The 16,943-nt window shown below is 42.1% G+C and overlaps 1 protein-coding gene across 6 annotated transcripts in view; it reads right to left on the bottom strand.

Annotated features, from left to right (window-relative positions):
• Positions 1-16,943, bottom strand: part of LOC130684532 (tigger transposable element-derived protein 1-like) — a 169,838-nt gene that overhangs the window by 104,434 nt on the left and 48,461 nt on the right. The window lies entirely within an intron of this gene.

The following is a 16,943-nucleotide window of genomic DNA, read 5'->3' as shown; positions in this document are numbered from 1 at the left end:
GGGACTATTAATAATGGTCGTCCAAACCCCTGGCGCCTGCAGCACTGTTTGGATATTTGCAAAATGTAGTTTTCTTATGAACATTCTGGAACTTTGGAACCTTATTCCAGCTGGAAACTGGATATGAAAAACATTAAGTTGAACCTGAATCGCAGAAAAGACTTGGTTTAATTCTGAAAATCCAATGTAGTATCTTGGGGCTGAGTACAAGGTCCACTGTTAGTGACAACCAAGTGAAACTTCCTGCCCAGCTACAGTAACCTATTGTTCTGGGCCTTTGGAAGAAGTAGGAGGGGCATCTCACTAGATCCTGTGATTTAAAGGGTTCGGAGGTGGCTCTTTTCGGAGTTAGTGCAATGCCTAAAAGTTTTACCATCTGAGTCTTAAAAGCGTTCCTCATCCCACTTCCAGCAAGATCTCTACCCTCACCCAACCCCATTCTCACTGGGCAGAGCCTTCTTTTTATTAAAAGGCCCCAAAATAGACCCTGCATGGGCCTAAGCCACAGTTACTCCCACACCTCTCTCTCAAGCATCAGCCAATCACTTGGCAATAGAACTTTTGGTTCCAATGAAACCTAAATGCTCAGCAGCCCAGAAATCCACATGAAGAATGTGCTTTAGGTGGAGGAGAGGAGCACAGATGTATGGGGAGAGGAAAAAAGAGAGAATATGAAAAACAATCTTCCCCTGCTTCACAGTTTTGCTAAAATCAAACTCTCGTTTTTAGAGCTCACCACCCTTTCCGTTTTCTACAACCAAGGACCTCAACCTTCACCAACTCTTTCTTTCTTTGCTGTAATCTCGCCTCCAGCAGAATGGTGCTTATGATTTATGCAACTTTCACCCTGAAACAACAAAACAGGAGATCACCAAATACCACAGAGAACTGTGGGGTTATTTTTGTATGGGCACCAAATGAGATTTCTCCACAGATTTGTCATCTCTCCCATACAATGAATGGGCTTGTAAAATGTGGAGAGATTTCTCAAAACTATTATTTCTCAAAACTACTATTCCAGCTATTTGGTTCTTTGGCATTTACCCACATACCCCAAGAGAGGTAAATATGAAAAAATAATATTTAGCCAAGTAGCTATTGTTACAGGCCACAGAAAGCCAAGGGTGCAGAAATTTAAAGATGAATGTAATATGCAACTTTGCCCTGATTCTGTCTCCCCGGATAAACTCTGCTCACCACTTAAATCTAAGTGTTCCCCAGTCCTGCATAATTAACAGGCAGTGAGAGAAGGTAAAATTGTGTGGAAATTAAACACTGAGTAGAAAAAGACCTCCTTTCCAAGAAAAATTCCATTTTATTTTGGAATGAAAACAATGTCCCATTCTTTTGTTTAGATAGATTCCAATTGTATTTATGCTGATTTCTCCAAAAGGAGAGACTATTGCTTTGAAAAGCCATTGACACGGAAAGACTTAAGTTCAATTTGGTTTCATCCTGAAGGTTTGAAGTAAAACAATTCTTTGCAAGGATTTATAAATAAGACATTCATTAATTAACTTCCACAATATCACTTTGACCTGAATACTGTGGAATTCACTTAACTGGTGCTGAGATTCCAGCAGAGAAATTGAGAAATTAGATTTGTTCAGTAAAGAATTTAAAAGCCTAGAAAAAGAACCCAGGAGTTCCCAATGCCTTGTTCTCCACGCTGAATCACTCTCTGATTTGGAACTGGATATTCAGTGTATAACTGCAGAAGGAAGGGAATTCCGTGACCCAGATAGAATTATAAGTATAGCCTAGACAAACCGCTTAGAGTACCAGTATTCCCCATTTGGAACAATAACCAATCCATGTCACAGCTGGAAGAAGAGGCTGCTGGGAAGTCCATGAGTCCTTTCAGAGTCCTTTCACAGAACTGAACCTCTGCTCTGACCTCTTCTCCAGTTCTGAGGTGATCTCAATCCCCCAGGTCAGTGCTACTACTAAACATTAATGGCCCAAAAGCATCTTGGATATCAAAGGCTTTTCCCCATCGTCAGCCTAAAGATCTAAGTCTGCTGTAACTCTGCCTGCCTCTGATTCCTCTCTTTCCCTACTCCACCAACATTCAAACACGTCAGCTCACTGTTGGTCCCCAAGTCCAGCCATTTTTGCTGTTGCCACATTCCTTTTCAGTCTCATTCAGGACCTATTTATACTACTTTGTAATCTGTACCGTCAACATTCCCTTCCTTCCTGTCTGTCCTTAGGTCTGCTGCAAAGAGTTGCCCATCACCCCCTCGTCCAAGTTACTTTCTCAGCTAAGCTTCAGGGTCTGCTCCCCTGCTGTCCAGTCTCCCTCATTCTCATCTCCTGCTCAGGCAAGCGAAGCCTGTCTTGGTGTCTGGTGACATAGGCATCTTTCTTTTGCTCCTATGTCTTTACTAGAGTGATATACCCCTCTGATTTTTTTTTCATATCTTCAGGATCTAACTAACTTTTATTGATACTGATGCCCTAATTTCTTGCCAGGCTTTCCTTGAGCAGTTGCACACATTCATTCAGTAAATTAAAACTGATTGCTTTGTCCTATGTACGAAGCACCATATATAAGAAAATACAAGGGTAATTTAGATATGCGTCCTGAATTTGAGTACTTACCAGTAAAGAAGTAAGATGTAGAGGGGTAGCATAAATAATTCTAATACCCAGAAAGTATTAAATGCCACTAAAATGCTACCAATAAAGTAAAATAGGAGTTCAAAATAAGGAAAAATTACTCCCAAAAAAGATATACAAGAGCAGAATGTTTCATAGAAGAAGCAGCTTCTTCCTGTAGACAGACGTACCAGAGGAAGGTATTTCAGGCGTCAAAACCCTACGAGCAAAGCCACGGAACCTGGAGGAAATCAGGAGTAACAGAAACAGGACAAATTTCAGGCTGGCTAGAACATGGGGTGTATAAAAGGATGTTTGGGGATATAAATACGGAGCCAGGTGCACAGCCTTAGAAGGACCATTGCTCTGAAGGCTATGAAAGCTTGTGGTGGGGAGTGATGGGACCAGAGCTGGACCCCGGGAGATGAAGCCAGCGTTGGCACAGGCCAAAACCAGAAGCAAGGAGTTTTAGCAAACTTTTAAAACCAACTCCTATGAAAAGAAGCACTGAGAAGCTGAACTAGGGTAGTGTCAGTGGAAAAGAGAAGGAAAGGAAGGAACAGATCTAAGAAAGACTCCAAAAGTAGAATCCACAGAAATTGGCAACTGGCTGGATTAAAAGATGAAAGACTAAGGACTAAAGTAACCAAGATTTTATAATAAAGCTGGTGTACAGAGGCACTAGACAGATGCTTTCGCTTTTAGTCAGTCAACAGATACTTACTCAATACTTACTCCGTGCCCAGAGCTAGGCAAGAAATGGGAGATACAGAAGCATATGAAAAAAATAGACTTCCGTTATGAGGGAGCTGCCGATCTAAAGGAAGAGTCTTAGAAAAGGAGTAAGTGTTGGAGATGCTGTGACAGCTGCTGGCTCAGAATACAGGGGGGGCCCAAGGAAAGGGTGGGTAAGTCACTATTGGATGGAAAGATCCTCGAAGACCAGTTTGTGCAAAAGCCAACTGCGCATGATGATATGTGAAACTGCAAAGAAGCTTGCCTCCCCTGAGAACATTCCTCTCCCACTCCCTGGGTTCCTGTGTCTCAGCCTCAACTGAAATGAATACATGGATTACGCTGAATTCTTTCTTTCATTGTGCCCAAAAGATGTCATTTCAATTGCACTTGTGCCAGGTGATGGTATTGGGTGATGTGACACGTGGTGGGGAAGGAAGAGGACGGGCAGTTTGATGCAGCGTAAAGAGCTCTAACTTCAGAATCATTAAACCCGACTTGCTCTCTGGTTCTCCCACTCATCAGTGAGGTGAACTTTAACAAGTACTTAACTTCTCTTGGCATCAGTTTTCTTATTTATAAAATGGTGATTTTTTTTTAAAACTCCGCTTTACTTACATTGTATTTTGTTGTAGAGATAAAAAATACATGTAAAAGCAATTTGTGCAACATAAAATATTATTAGTTACATTACTAAAATATATGTTTTAGTCAAGATTCCAACAGGAAGCAATGGCACACTCACATTAGATTTAAAGAGAGTTTATTTACGAAGGGTCCTTTCACAAAGTGCAGTACTCCAGGGCAAGTGACAGCAGAGGAGCTGTTACCACATCGGGGTCCAAAGGGACAAGAGATGTGAGTCATTACAGACTCACAGAGAAAGTCCTATGAGTTGCAGAAGGTTGTCTGCAGGCAACATAGCAGAGAGGAAGCCCAGGGAATAAATAACTCAGTCATGCTTCACCTTTTCCCGATCAGCTTCCAGGGTCCATTGGCCAGAGCCACCCAGAAGACAGACAGGGACAGATGCTAGCTGATGTATCCCATCTAGGTCAGCCTCTGGGTCAGTGAACTTGTGAATAGGTATCTGGACCAACATAAGCAGTTATCTAGTAATCAACTTCCATGAACATAAGAACCCCCTGCAGGAGCTTGTTAGCAATGAAAGTCCTACGCACCCAGCAACGTGGAGTTTCACTGAGCATCCCACAATACTCACATTCATGGCCGATGGACACATTTTGAGAACACTGAGATAGAGAGGTTAATTTCTATATGCATTAAAAAGTTATTTCAAGGAGACGAGTCAAGCTCTTTTCGCTTTTCATGGGGGCGGCCTAAGAGTAAGTTCAGACTAATCAGGAATGGAGACATTTGCATGTCCTGAAGACAGGTGAGTGAGCTGCAGGAGTTTGCATTTTTGCCAGGACTCATCACCTGGCCTGGTTCAAAGGGACTCTAAGACCTGCCTTTGCTTCTGGTAGGAGCCAGATCAGCCCAGAAAAGAGACTTTGGCTGCAATGTTATGTTTCCTTATGCATTTCAAACCTATTACACAGAATGTCACACTATCAGGAAGAGTTCTTAATTTTTTACAGTATCCTATTGCACTGGAAAACACTTCTCTTTTTGTATCCCCCTCAGGACCAACACACCAACTAGATGGTAAGTGCTCAGTAAATGGCAGTGGCCACCATTTTATTACTGGAAGAAAGGAAAAATGTGTGCATTTGAGATGCATGTTGTAAAGCCTAGATATGTTGTTTTTTTTTTAAAAAAAAGCAAAAACATTTTTTTAAAAACTTTCTTTTAAATTTTTGTTTAAAACTGACAGTTGCAATGTTCCTCAAGCATACTGAGCAGTTCCTGGGAAAAAGAATCCCGAAAATCACTCCTCTATCACTACTCTCAATCTATCACTCCTCTCAGGCTCCCACCTACTGTTTTGCACTTCGGTGTAGTTATTGGTCAAAGTAACTGAAATTTTTTAGAAATGATTAACTTGTGAATATAATGCCACAGTGGAAATGCAGGCTTCTCTTTTTTAGGAGTGTTTCCGTGCTTCTGTCACATACCTGTTTTCCTATGTGTGTAACTCAAAAAACTAAATCTTAGCAACTAGATTAGACAGCCTCAACCTAAGAGTGAATTTACTTCCTTGCAGCATATACTGCCCATGCAACACCTGTTCCCTGCAGAAGATATTAAGCATTTTGTGCACACCTACACATATTCTTGGGGCAGGAACCACAGCTGTTTGTGATTTGACTATAACTGTAATCCTGAGTGAGAAGAAGAACTAAAATCGTCAGTTATAAGACATTAAAATAAGAAGTCATGCAGACGATCCTTTTTTTGGTAAGGCCTCAAAAGTGTGAAATAAAGAATAAGGTAGTTAATCAATAATTTCCAGAAGTATTGAGCATAGTTTTATTATTTTCTGAATATAAATAATGTTTTCAAGATTTCCTTCCTTAGAACGAAACTGCCTATAACCGCAGATATCTTTGCTGCATCTCTTTTCCTACTTTTCTGTCAGTCCTGTAGAGACAAAATAGTTTCTAGGCTCTTCAGCGCATTCACTTAGTCTGACCTTCTAGCCAGTGAAAGTAAGTGCTTTGTTATCTGAAAGAAAATGGCTCAAATACGAATTTGTCATCATCTTAAACTTTCTGTGGTTGACTAATTCTGAGTATATACAATACAGGGTATGGATTGGTTTCTGATCGTTTCCGTATTCTTATCTGCTGCTCTCAGCTTCAGGTAACAGAAGACCCAATTCAAAATGGCTTAAAGAATAAAAGGACTTATTTTCTCTCTACACAAGGAGTCCCAAATAAGGGAGGCTCCAGGCCTAACTCAGAAGCTCAATTACATTATCAAAGACACAGCTTCTTTCCATGTTTTTATTCTTTCATCTGAATTTCTAGACTGAAAAACAGACGGTGTAGCAGTCAGGGTTATCCAAGAAACAGGACTAGAGGCTATCTGCTGATCAATTGATCTATCTACCTATCAATCAACTGATCTATCTACTGAGCTACCTATTCACTAATATATCAATCAATATGTCTAGAGAAATGTCAAGTCCTTGGCATATGTGATTATGGGAGCTGGCAAGTCCGAATCTGTAGGATAGGAGAACAGGTTGGAAACTCTCAGGCAGGCGCTGATGCTGCAGGCTTGAGGCAGAATCTCTTCTTCCTTGGGGGAACAGTTTGGCTTTTAAGACCTTTCAACTGATTGGAAGCCCACCCAGATTATCAAACATAACCTCCTTTACCTAAAGCCACATCTATAAAATACCTTCACAGCAACACCTAGGCTAATGTTTAATTGAATAAATGGGTGTGATAGCCTAGCCAGGCTGACACATAAAGCTATCACAGTTTCTTCCTTGCACAGTCTTAAGAGCAAAGAAACCTTTCCCAGAACACCCCAGCAAACTTTCTCCCAGTTTCCATTGGCCAGAACTGAGATTTATACCCTTCAGGAAATCAGTCCTTTGCAAGGAGAATGAGATCAAGATTAGCTCAGTTGGGTTTTAGCTGGGTCATGTGGGCCAAGAGTAAATGTTAGAACTAAATTTGGGCTGTGCCACATGGAAAAAGGGGAAAGGCATTGTGGGTAGACAAAAAGAGTATCTGGGACATAGAAAGAGTTCAATTAACATTTGAATGAGTAAATAAGTCAGTGAAGGAATGGGGATGCATGCTAAGGACGAGTACTAGTGATTTTCTTTACCACAGGCAAACACGACTTCAGCAGGTAAACAGTGTATGTGCTATATGCATGATGCACGACTCTTGTTTGTGTGAGATCACATTCAAATCTTTTCCACACACTGCTGGTGATTATCACTGATAAATACTAAGAGAATGCTAACTGTGCTCAAGGGGATGAACTGGAAAAGGCAGAGAAATACCTAAGTTTACAATCTATTTAATTTAGTATATTAAGGGTGAAAACTTTCATGCTGATATACTTAAATTCCTAATTCTAGAACATACACCAAGACATTGTTGTTTGGTAAGTAAGACAATAGAGAAATCTCCTAGGAAAGCAGAGGACCTCACATGGGGATTACGCATTTCTCCAGGGAGTATAGAGGTGCGCTCAGAAAAATATGATGGTTTTCTTATTGCACTTGGTACACAATTCTTTGTGTTTAATCATCCCGTCAGGTTTTGTTTTGACCAAGAGTATGAGTTTATATGATGTGATACAAGAGCAAGATAGAGATATTTTTAGAATAAATAGGATACTGATTTCTCTCCCCCACCCCACGCCCACACACCACATCTAGTATTTACTATGTTCTCACCACTTCAGTAATTAGGGACTGTGTTATGTTCTTTTCATGTTAACTTTTCAGGGAAAATACTCAGCTGATCAACAAGGAATTACTATTTTCCAGTTGTCTGACTAAAATGCAACTTTATGTATTAAAACTATTATCAGAAACATGAAAAGCTCCTATGCATAAGAGGAAGTCTCTAATTTCTCTTTCTTAAGCACTTTGAAAACCACTCCCCCTTCATCATCTCCCTCCTTTTCTGTGTGGATCCTGGCCTGCCATGTAATAGTCTTGTAATCCTGGCACAGTCCTTTACTCTTTCTAAGATTAGTCAGTTACTTTCCATGCAGAAGAGGAAGAACAATAATTTTCTGAAATGCCTTGGAAGGTCCTAGGTATCCGTTTCCAATGTCAGTATTTTCCACTAAAATGTGATATCTTTGGGGGGCAGGTATAATGCCACTTTCACCTTATCCTTAAGTACTCAGTAAATGATGGTTGGTTGAGGTAATGGGAGATCCATGCCACATCAATTAAGCTGTGCCTCAATTCTTTTTAAAAGCGTTTCCCTCTACCAACCTATTTTCTAATGGTTCACTTGACCTCTCGCTATAGCACCACTTCCATGTTGTCCTCGGTGCTCCTTCTTCCCAGTGGAGTTGCGTTGAGTGGAAAACTCACAAGAAGACTGGTTTGGGACCTTGCTTTTAGACACCATATCTTACTTCTGGCTAAGACTGGTTTAGGTATGGACAGCACTGCTAGATGAGGCTTGTACAGAGTAGGAGGTTGCTAACAAATACATATTGATAATTGCATTTGATATCTGTTGATAATGAATCACCACACACTGCCTATTGTGGTATGGCAGTTATTTAGGTTTGAATAAGAAGTTGCATATTTAATCAGGAATACTGATTTTCCTTGAGGAAACTGCACAAAGGTGTTTACTTCATGTAGACCAATTGAATGTGGGGAAAGCAATGGTAACTGAAAGAAGGTTTTATTAATGAGAAAGATAAACATTAGGCCTATGCTCTACCCACTTAGGAGATGAGTGGAAAGACTAGAAACTCACCTGCCTTCCTTGCTTTGAGCTTGACTTCTAGATTGCAATCACAGAATGCAGGCAGCCCTTGGCAAATTATTGTTTCAACTAAATGGAATTAGATAAACCTAGTGCCAGAGTGTATTCTGACATCTGTAAAATCAGTCTGGTGTTTTCTAGATTCCACAAGATTTAGAGTTCTGGTCTCTACCTTCAGATTTCCATCTGTGGGGTGAAATTATCAATCTCTAAAAAGGTATTGCTAAGACACTTTTGCCCCAAATGTGTCCCCTCTAGGCATTATTCTTCTATTCTTCTATTGCATTTGAGATAACATATGTGAATATGCTTTATAAACCATAAAGAACTATCTAAATAGGTTTTGTGGCTATTGCATGGTTAAACTAAGCTTTGCAATGAAGGGAAAATTATAATCAAACCGCAGTGCTCAGTTTGTGAAGCCCACTTTTGATTATTCTTACAGTTTCATCAATTTCTATTTAATTGTTTTAAGTCATCCTAGTACCAGGCAATGTTCTTTCTTATACTCTCTCTTCAATATAGCATTATTTGAATAAGTTTAATGTAAAAGCTAACATAGACAGGAGCAATATTTTTTTTTAGGACATTCAAAGGCCGATATTTGGGGAAATATTTTAAAAGATTTTGTTATCTGGCTGAGCCCATGCCTGGTGTGTCTCTCTCAGTTTCCTCCCGCATTTTCAAGAGGCCTACAACTCCTCACTGATGTCAGTTGCTCCAGCAGGCACCACACATGGTCAGGGCCTCTAGAATTCTAGAGAGGCACATAGTCACTTTATTTTTAGGCTTTTAGGGACTCAAAAGACTAAGAAATACCAAAATAGGGTTAACCAAATTATGGTATATTTTAAATGTTTACATTGACCAAATGAATGACCTTAATACACATGAATAGACAGACACAGTACCAACTTAAGTTGATGTACTTAAGTTCTATGCACTGGGTGTAAAGATGAATAAGACGTAATACTACCCCTCATGGAAATCTCAGCCCTGTAAACTATGAAATATTACATAATAAAGAATTGCACGTAAGTGTTGATGAGGTCATACAACCATAAAGTGTTTAATGAATAGTCTTTTCTAATAAACAATGCCTAAACTCTCAACTAAGGTCCTTCCCGCGTGAAAGCCGAGGCCAAGTGGCAGTCCTGACCCCTTCACGGGCCCTGAGCGTGCTGGTCTGGGGGCTGGGCCTCCGCAGGGCTGCGCTTCTGGGCCGTGGGGGCTGCTGGCATAGGCGTGGGGTGCCCTTGCCCATCGTTGTTGTTTTCAGGATGACAGCATGAACTCCCACTGCAAACCAGAGCAAACCCCATCATCTCCGGGCCTGTCAGCGGTGCTGAGCTTTTCTCTCTCACTTTCAAAGAGCTTTTGATGTTTCAAGACACCAGAGAGAACAAATGGTTACTAAACTAGGTAATCTGTAGAGCAATCTGTTGGACTAGGGAAAGAAGTTGGCTTTTTGTACCAGTCTGCACAGATCACACTCAACAGGCTGATGGATCTAAAACACATACTGTCTCGGAGACGGAGGGACAGAGACAAAGGAGGGAGGAGAGAACAGAGACAGGGAGAGACAGAGAGAGAGAGAGAGAGTGACCACAGTAACATGTCACCAGTTTTCTCTCCTGGAAAAACTCCATTTTGAGAAGACACATATTCCACATACACCCTGGTCCCTACTTGCACACTGTAATGCCTCAATGTGCCCGAGCATCTCTTTGACCTCGTCAGGTCCTCCTCAACCCAAGGTTCACTCCACATGCCCCATGTATCTCCCATCTCACCATCAACTCAGAGCAATCAAAAGAGACTGAGAGATCAAATTCTGAAAAACAAGCCTCATCATAACAGAAAATCCAATTAACTTTAGCTGCAGCCGCCGCACACCAGCAGCAGCGCTGAAATTCTGCCTTCTATGAAAATGGTTCAGCTGTTCATTAGGTAGCATGTCAAAACTTAAACAATGCCAGTTATTTTCCTTGTCCTGAGATCTACTATTATCTGGGGAATTAGAAGCCTGATTACTGATACATATTTTAACTAGATGTAATTCCTGGAATCTTTGTTTTTTACTGTTTTATCTTTCCTTGTATGTCCTGGTGTGAGGGAAAATAATTATCTCTGGGGAACCGAAACTGAACTCCTGCTCAGTGGTTTGTAGGTTGTGAAATGATGATGTTGATAATGTTGATGTCATTTTTAGCTTTCCTAAGTGAAAAGTGATATTAAATGGTGATATTATCATGCTTACTCTCTCAGCGGCTTCGTGAGAGAAGAAAGTGATTGTTATTCCTGCCTACAGGGAGATAAACCGGGAGGCCACATGACTTGCGGAAATTTTCTTATGTGATTATCGGTAGAGCTGAAAACAAAAGCCAGGCCCTGACACCAGGCCCGGTATTCAGCCTCCAGACTATGCTTTCTCACGTTGGCAAGGCTGACAAGCCCTAGGTTTCTTTTGCCTCATTTTTATCACTTTTTACAAATTGGATTTAGTTGCATTAAAAAAAAAAATCCGATCTTTACCAAAGAATTGTGAAGGATAGAGACATGCTGAAGACCACCCTTTAGAGGGTTAAACAGGCACCATAAATACAAAGCACAGAAATAATAACTGGCAAATTAGACATAAGGCAATTACATTAAAGTCTTTTTGAAAATAGATAAAACGTAAATAGAGGTGTGTTTGTATATATAAAAGAACAAAGAATAGTACTGAAGTTAAAGAAGATGTGGTTTGGTTGGGGGTAAAGGAACATCAGGGAAAGTGAATGAGAGAAGTGGGGAGAGAGCTGGGTGCACTTCCGTCCTCTGTGGCGGTTTAGCTCAGCCAGTGTGCCAGCTCCAGACAGTTTTGCTCCAACTTAATGGTGTATATAAGCCTTATTCGGGGAACTTCTTAAAAATGCAGGTTTCATGGGCTCCACCCTAGATATCCAGATTTCATGGGTCTGCAGTGGGATCCTGAGGTCTACGCCGTGAGCTAGCCTCCCATAGCTGAGAGTCAAGCTTTGGACTACAAGCTGGGAAACAGCACTTTCAGGTCACACCACTCACCAGTTTTAAGGAAAGGGGAGTACTACCTTGGGAGATATGGATGACGCAGGAGTCCAAAGGGTGCTCTCTGTAAACTCTGTTTAACATTGTAGGACTCAAAGAGGACAGGAAAGAGAGATTTAGGTAATTAACTAATAGAGCCTCCTTCCAGCTCAGTGTAGGTGGGCCCAGCCCCACCTGCGTGCCTGGGAGCCATCTGAACGCGCTTCCGCCTCCCCTGCCCATCTCCTGCATTTCCTGTGACCCTCTTCTATGCTCCATCTGGGCCTCAGCTGCTCTCATTTTCCATTTATGAATAATTTGGTTTTATATTTAGGCATTTCCAGTCATTAGGTTCCCATATTTCTGTATACAGCCTATATGGTTTTATTTTTTTAGAATTCTAGAAATTCATGAGAAAGAAAGCTCTTAATATTAGGTCACTTAGTCAATTACCTCCCTTCCTGCCTAATGCAAGATTATTCCCAGTAGTCCTGTTTCTAGTGCTCTGTTGCCTATTTTTAAATGTACTAACTGATGGTGATTCTGTCACTCCCCTCAGGAGGCCATTATCCTGGCTCACCATTCTCAGTGTCAGGGGCCTTTCCCTGGTAATTAGCTCCAACTTGCTATTTCTTCCCCTTCCCATTACCCCTGGTTATCAATTCCCTTGTAACAACATTATTTCTCTCCTATTTGTTATATATTTTTAGATTCCACAGTTTCACAAGCCACTGTTAAAAAGAGTTGAGCTACTTAGTACCAGCCTATATCTTAATTAGTCACATAGCTGAAGATGGAACGAATGGGAACGGTCTCTGGATTCTGCTGTGTTTAACCACAGGTGACCTTACTTGGGCCTGTACTTCTGGGCTTGTCCACAGTGATTGCATCAGCCTGAAGTCACCTTCCTCTACAAAGCAGCGTCCTCTTTAAGCGAATGTGTCCAGGTCAGATAAAGGTCTACAAGAAAGGGCCTCCTCATTATCTGAAAAAATGGGGATATGACCATCTATTTAGATTTCTATAAATGTTAAGTGATATCAAGCATGCAAATCATTTAGAAAAAATTCTAGCATGCAATAAACAACAAAATCCTGAGGTATATCTATATGCTAAAATAAGTTTACATTCAGAAGTCAAATAAACCTCATGCCATTTTCAGCTTTGTAACTTGCTGATTGTGTGACCTCATCACACACTTACGTGCAATTATTTATTATATAACACTTCACAGTTTGCTGGATGAAGAATTTCTTAAGGGAAGTATTGTATATTATTCATCTTTATGTTCAGTGTATGAAATTTAACTGCATCATCAGTGTAGTAAGATGCTGCAGAATCCCTACATATCTTCTCTGTGTTGTACAGCCCTCCCCGTGGGCCCCCCCCAAATTACACATGCTAATCTTAATGCCCCCTTTCTTTTTCTCCCCCCTTATCCCTCCCTTCCCACCCATCCTCCTCAGTCCCTTTCCCTTTGGTAACTGTTAATCCATTCTTGGGTTCTGTGATTGTGCTGCTGTTTTGTTCCTTCAGTTTTCCTTTGTTCTTATACTCCACATATGAGTGAAATCATTTGGTACTTGTCTCTCTCCGCCTGGCTTATTTCACTGAGCATAATACCCTCTAGCAAATTTAAGTGCATCAATTTAAGTTGTTTAGCCCTCCTGAGCCTCAGTGTTCCCTTCTGTGAAATAAGTGCATGTCATCTACCTCTGCGGCACACACACTTTATGCCCTGGCTCATATCTTCTTAGCTCATTTCTTCACTCCAGCCATTGCTGAACAGGAAGAGCCTGCTGACACCGCACCTCAGCTGCACGGCAGGGAATCCAGTCCTCACCCAAGGGACAGCTGCAGGAGCCTGGATCCTGTGACCCAAGTATGGATTCCCACCAGGGAGACTGGCTATCACAACTGGGGGAGTGAGGTGCTATTAGCTTCCAGTTGATAGAGGCCAAGGATGCTGCTAACATCTTACAATGCACAGGACAGCCCCCCCAACAGAGAATTATCCAGCCCAAATGCCAGCAGTGCCACTGACCAAGAGACCTTCAGAAAACCTCATCTGAGGAAGACATCTCATAACATATGCTCTTCCCCATCGCTTTCACTGCTCCAGACCAGATCCATCAGAAGGTTATGTCTCTGCTCGGCAAGTGTGTATACTAGCCAGCCAGCAGAATCATGCTTTGGAGTAAGAGCTATGATGATAGGAATGTGTAGGTCACTGCAGCAGGGGATATATGCTCCCTGTTCTGAGAGAACCTCAAGACAGAAAGCAGGGGAACAAGTGTGGGAGTAGATCTTGAAGATGCTAATATATGAGATTAGAGTATAAAACTGGAGAGGGGAGAATTTATTGACATTGGAACACTGTCTCATGTTGTAAGGTTCAACGGCTTAACAAGGACACACAGAGTTGTTCCTAATTCACTGCTAGGACTGGTCCTCACAGTGTGGGCCTTACCAAAGCAAATCAGGTAGAGAACTGCCCTGCAGAGTTTTGGGGAAGGGATTAAAAGGCTCAAGGATGTGGGAATGTTGCAATGGGTGAGGTGAGATAAAAGAACGCATATGTTCCATAAGAAGGTCAAAGGACACTCTTCCGCTCCGTCAAAAAAGAGCGTATGCGAAGGGATGAACCAACATGTGGGGAAGTTTGGTTGTGGCTGATTGTGGGAGGTACCACCCTGGAGCTGGGTTCCCTGTTATTCCTGGAATTGATAGGATTCTAAAATAACAGAGAGCATTTTGTGTTCATGGAAAGAAGCCAGACACAATTCTTGAAACGGGCAGCAAGGCCAGAGTGACAGTGACACTAGGAGCACCTTGACCTCTAGGGATCTGTGGAGGTCATAGAGGCATCATGGGAGCAGGGTGAACGGGAAGCCAACTGGAGTTCCGTTTGATCTGTATAACAGGCATTGGGATCTGGTAAGCAAAAATACTGGTGTCAGCCACCGTAGTGGAAAATCACAGGCACTCACCCAATTTCCACATCTAAGTCAGTTCTCAGATCCACAGCCTACTGACTAACACAGGATTCCCTTGGGCAAGTATCTTGCAATACTACTGCCGATATAGGTAGTGAATATCCCCTGACCCTTCCCCAGAGGAATCTGAATCTAGTGGCCAGAATAAGTATGCCCTGGGGAAAGGAGAATATCTAGACCACTCAAGGGCTGTTGGGCACAGGGTGGGCTGGCTCTGATAGCAAGGAATACAGAGTGCCGTGGCGGCCCTTCATTAGAGAGAGGCTTTCTAAGCCAGGCAGTGAGTGGAATTCTGGCCCACGTCCATCCAAGGTGGCCCATTGGGTCCACAGACCATCTGTGCAGATACTGCCTATTCCCTTAGGGCAACCACGACTGGGTCCTTGGCCCATGGAATAGGGGCCGCTGTGTCTGGAGGGGACAAGGGGAAGTCCCTAAAACTGCAGTGCTACACCTTAGGAGGAACTGCAGAAATTAGCACCACTATTGAAGATTTGAAGAATGAAGGGGTACTCCCATTCAATTCACTTATTTGGCCTCTGCAAAAAAAAACTAGAAGGATCATGATGCATGACAGTGGATCAAAATACACATAACCAATTGGCAGCACAATCACAACTGCTATATCAGATATGGTATTTGACTGGAACAGGTTATCACAGTTTCTGGCACTTAATATGCAGCTCTTGAGCAGAAACACGTTGTTGTTTTTTTTCTCAAGCCCAATAATAATACTGAGGATCAGAAGTGGTTTGCTGTCCTGTTGAAACAACAGTAGTATACACTGACTACCCTAGCCCACGATCAGGTTCAATATAGTCCATAGAGACCTTTATTGTCTTGATACTCCACAGAACCAGTATGACTGCTGGTTGACAGCATGACGACATCATAGTAATTGGACCTAGTGAGCAGGAAGCAGCAAGTATTTAGGGCACCTTCGTAAGACACAGCCATGCTGGAGGGTAGATGATAAAACTCTCAAAGTGAAAGGATCTACCATTTGGGTGATGTCTTTAAAGCTCCAATGGATTGGAACACAGGAGAAACATCTATTTAATATAAATGACAAATTGTTGCACTACCCCTCCTACCACTGAGAAAGAGGCACCGCCCTTGATAGGCTTATTCAGATACTAGTGTCAGCACATGACCACACATGGTAATACCCTGTGAATCATGCATTGGGGCTTGGAAGACTGGCATTTTTGGGTGTGGTATATGCTGGCTGTCACAGGAAAGGGTCCTGTAGCAGGTCCAGACTGCAGCACAAGCTATCCTGGTGCTCAGGGGATATGACCTACAAAGTGGACGGTGCTAGAGGTGTTCTTAGTGGAGGAGGATACTGTGCAGTCTACTAAACTGCAGTACAGACCCCTGGGTCCTGGAGCAAGGTCAAATCTTCAAAGGCAGAAAACTTCTCCATTTCAAAAACAGCTCCTGGGATACTTTAGAGCCCTCGTCAAGGCTAGGACATCAAGTGTGTCTGTGTGACCGCCACATGATGAGTTGGGATTATGTGGGGCCGCCAATGATGAGTTGGGATTATGAGATCCACAAAGTCATAAAGTCATCCAGGAACAGAAGCAGTTCACTGTATGATGTAAATAGGACACTTAGGATTAGGCAGCGCAAGTTCAGAAAGTACACAGTTTACCCAAACAGGTGGCCTCCACTTCCTTGTGACTCCCCTTTGCACTGATACCTTTCCTTCAGTTTACCCCCATGCTATCATGGAGGCTTCCACATGACCTCCTTCCATAGTGGAAGAAATAGCTGAGTCTGGTTCACCGATGGATTAGCTCAATATGTGTATGATGACTGAAAATGGACTGCCACCATAAATCAGCCCACTCAAAGGTGGCCCTGACAGGCAGTGGAAAAGAGGAGTTTTCTCAGCAGCACACTTAATTATACACCTTGTATGCAGAGAGAAACTTCCAAAAAAAAACAGATATTCACAGACTTCTGGGCTAACAGAGAGCTTTGCTGATTGGTCAAGATCCTGAAAGGAGCATGATAGAGGCCTGAAGACAAGGAAGTCTGAGAAACAAGTTTGTGGATAAATCTTAGGCAGAGGGCCCAAACTACGTATGGGTATTTGTGCTAATGCCCTCTGGAGAGAATTCTAGAGAATTCAGAGAGGTACTGGACAATCAGGTGAATAGGCTAAGTT

The sequence above is a fragment of the Manis pentadactyla genome, chromosome 8 (genome assembly GCF_030020395.1).
Source record: "Manis pentadactyla isolate mManPen7 chromosome 8, mManPen7.hap1, whole genome shotgun sequence".
NCBI classification, from domain to species: domain Eukaryota; kingdom Metazoa; phylum Chordata; class Mammalia; order Pholidota; family Manidae; genus Manis; species Manis pentadactyla.
Note: the sequence above shows the minus strand (reverse complement) of the source record. Positions and strands in the feature narration are given on the sequence as shown.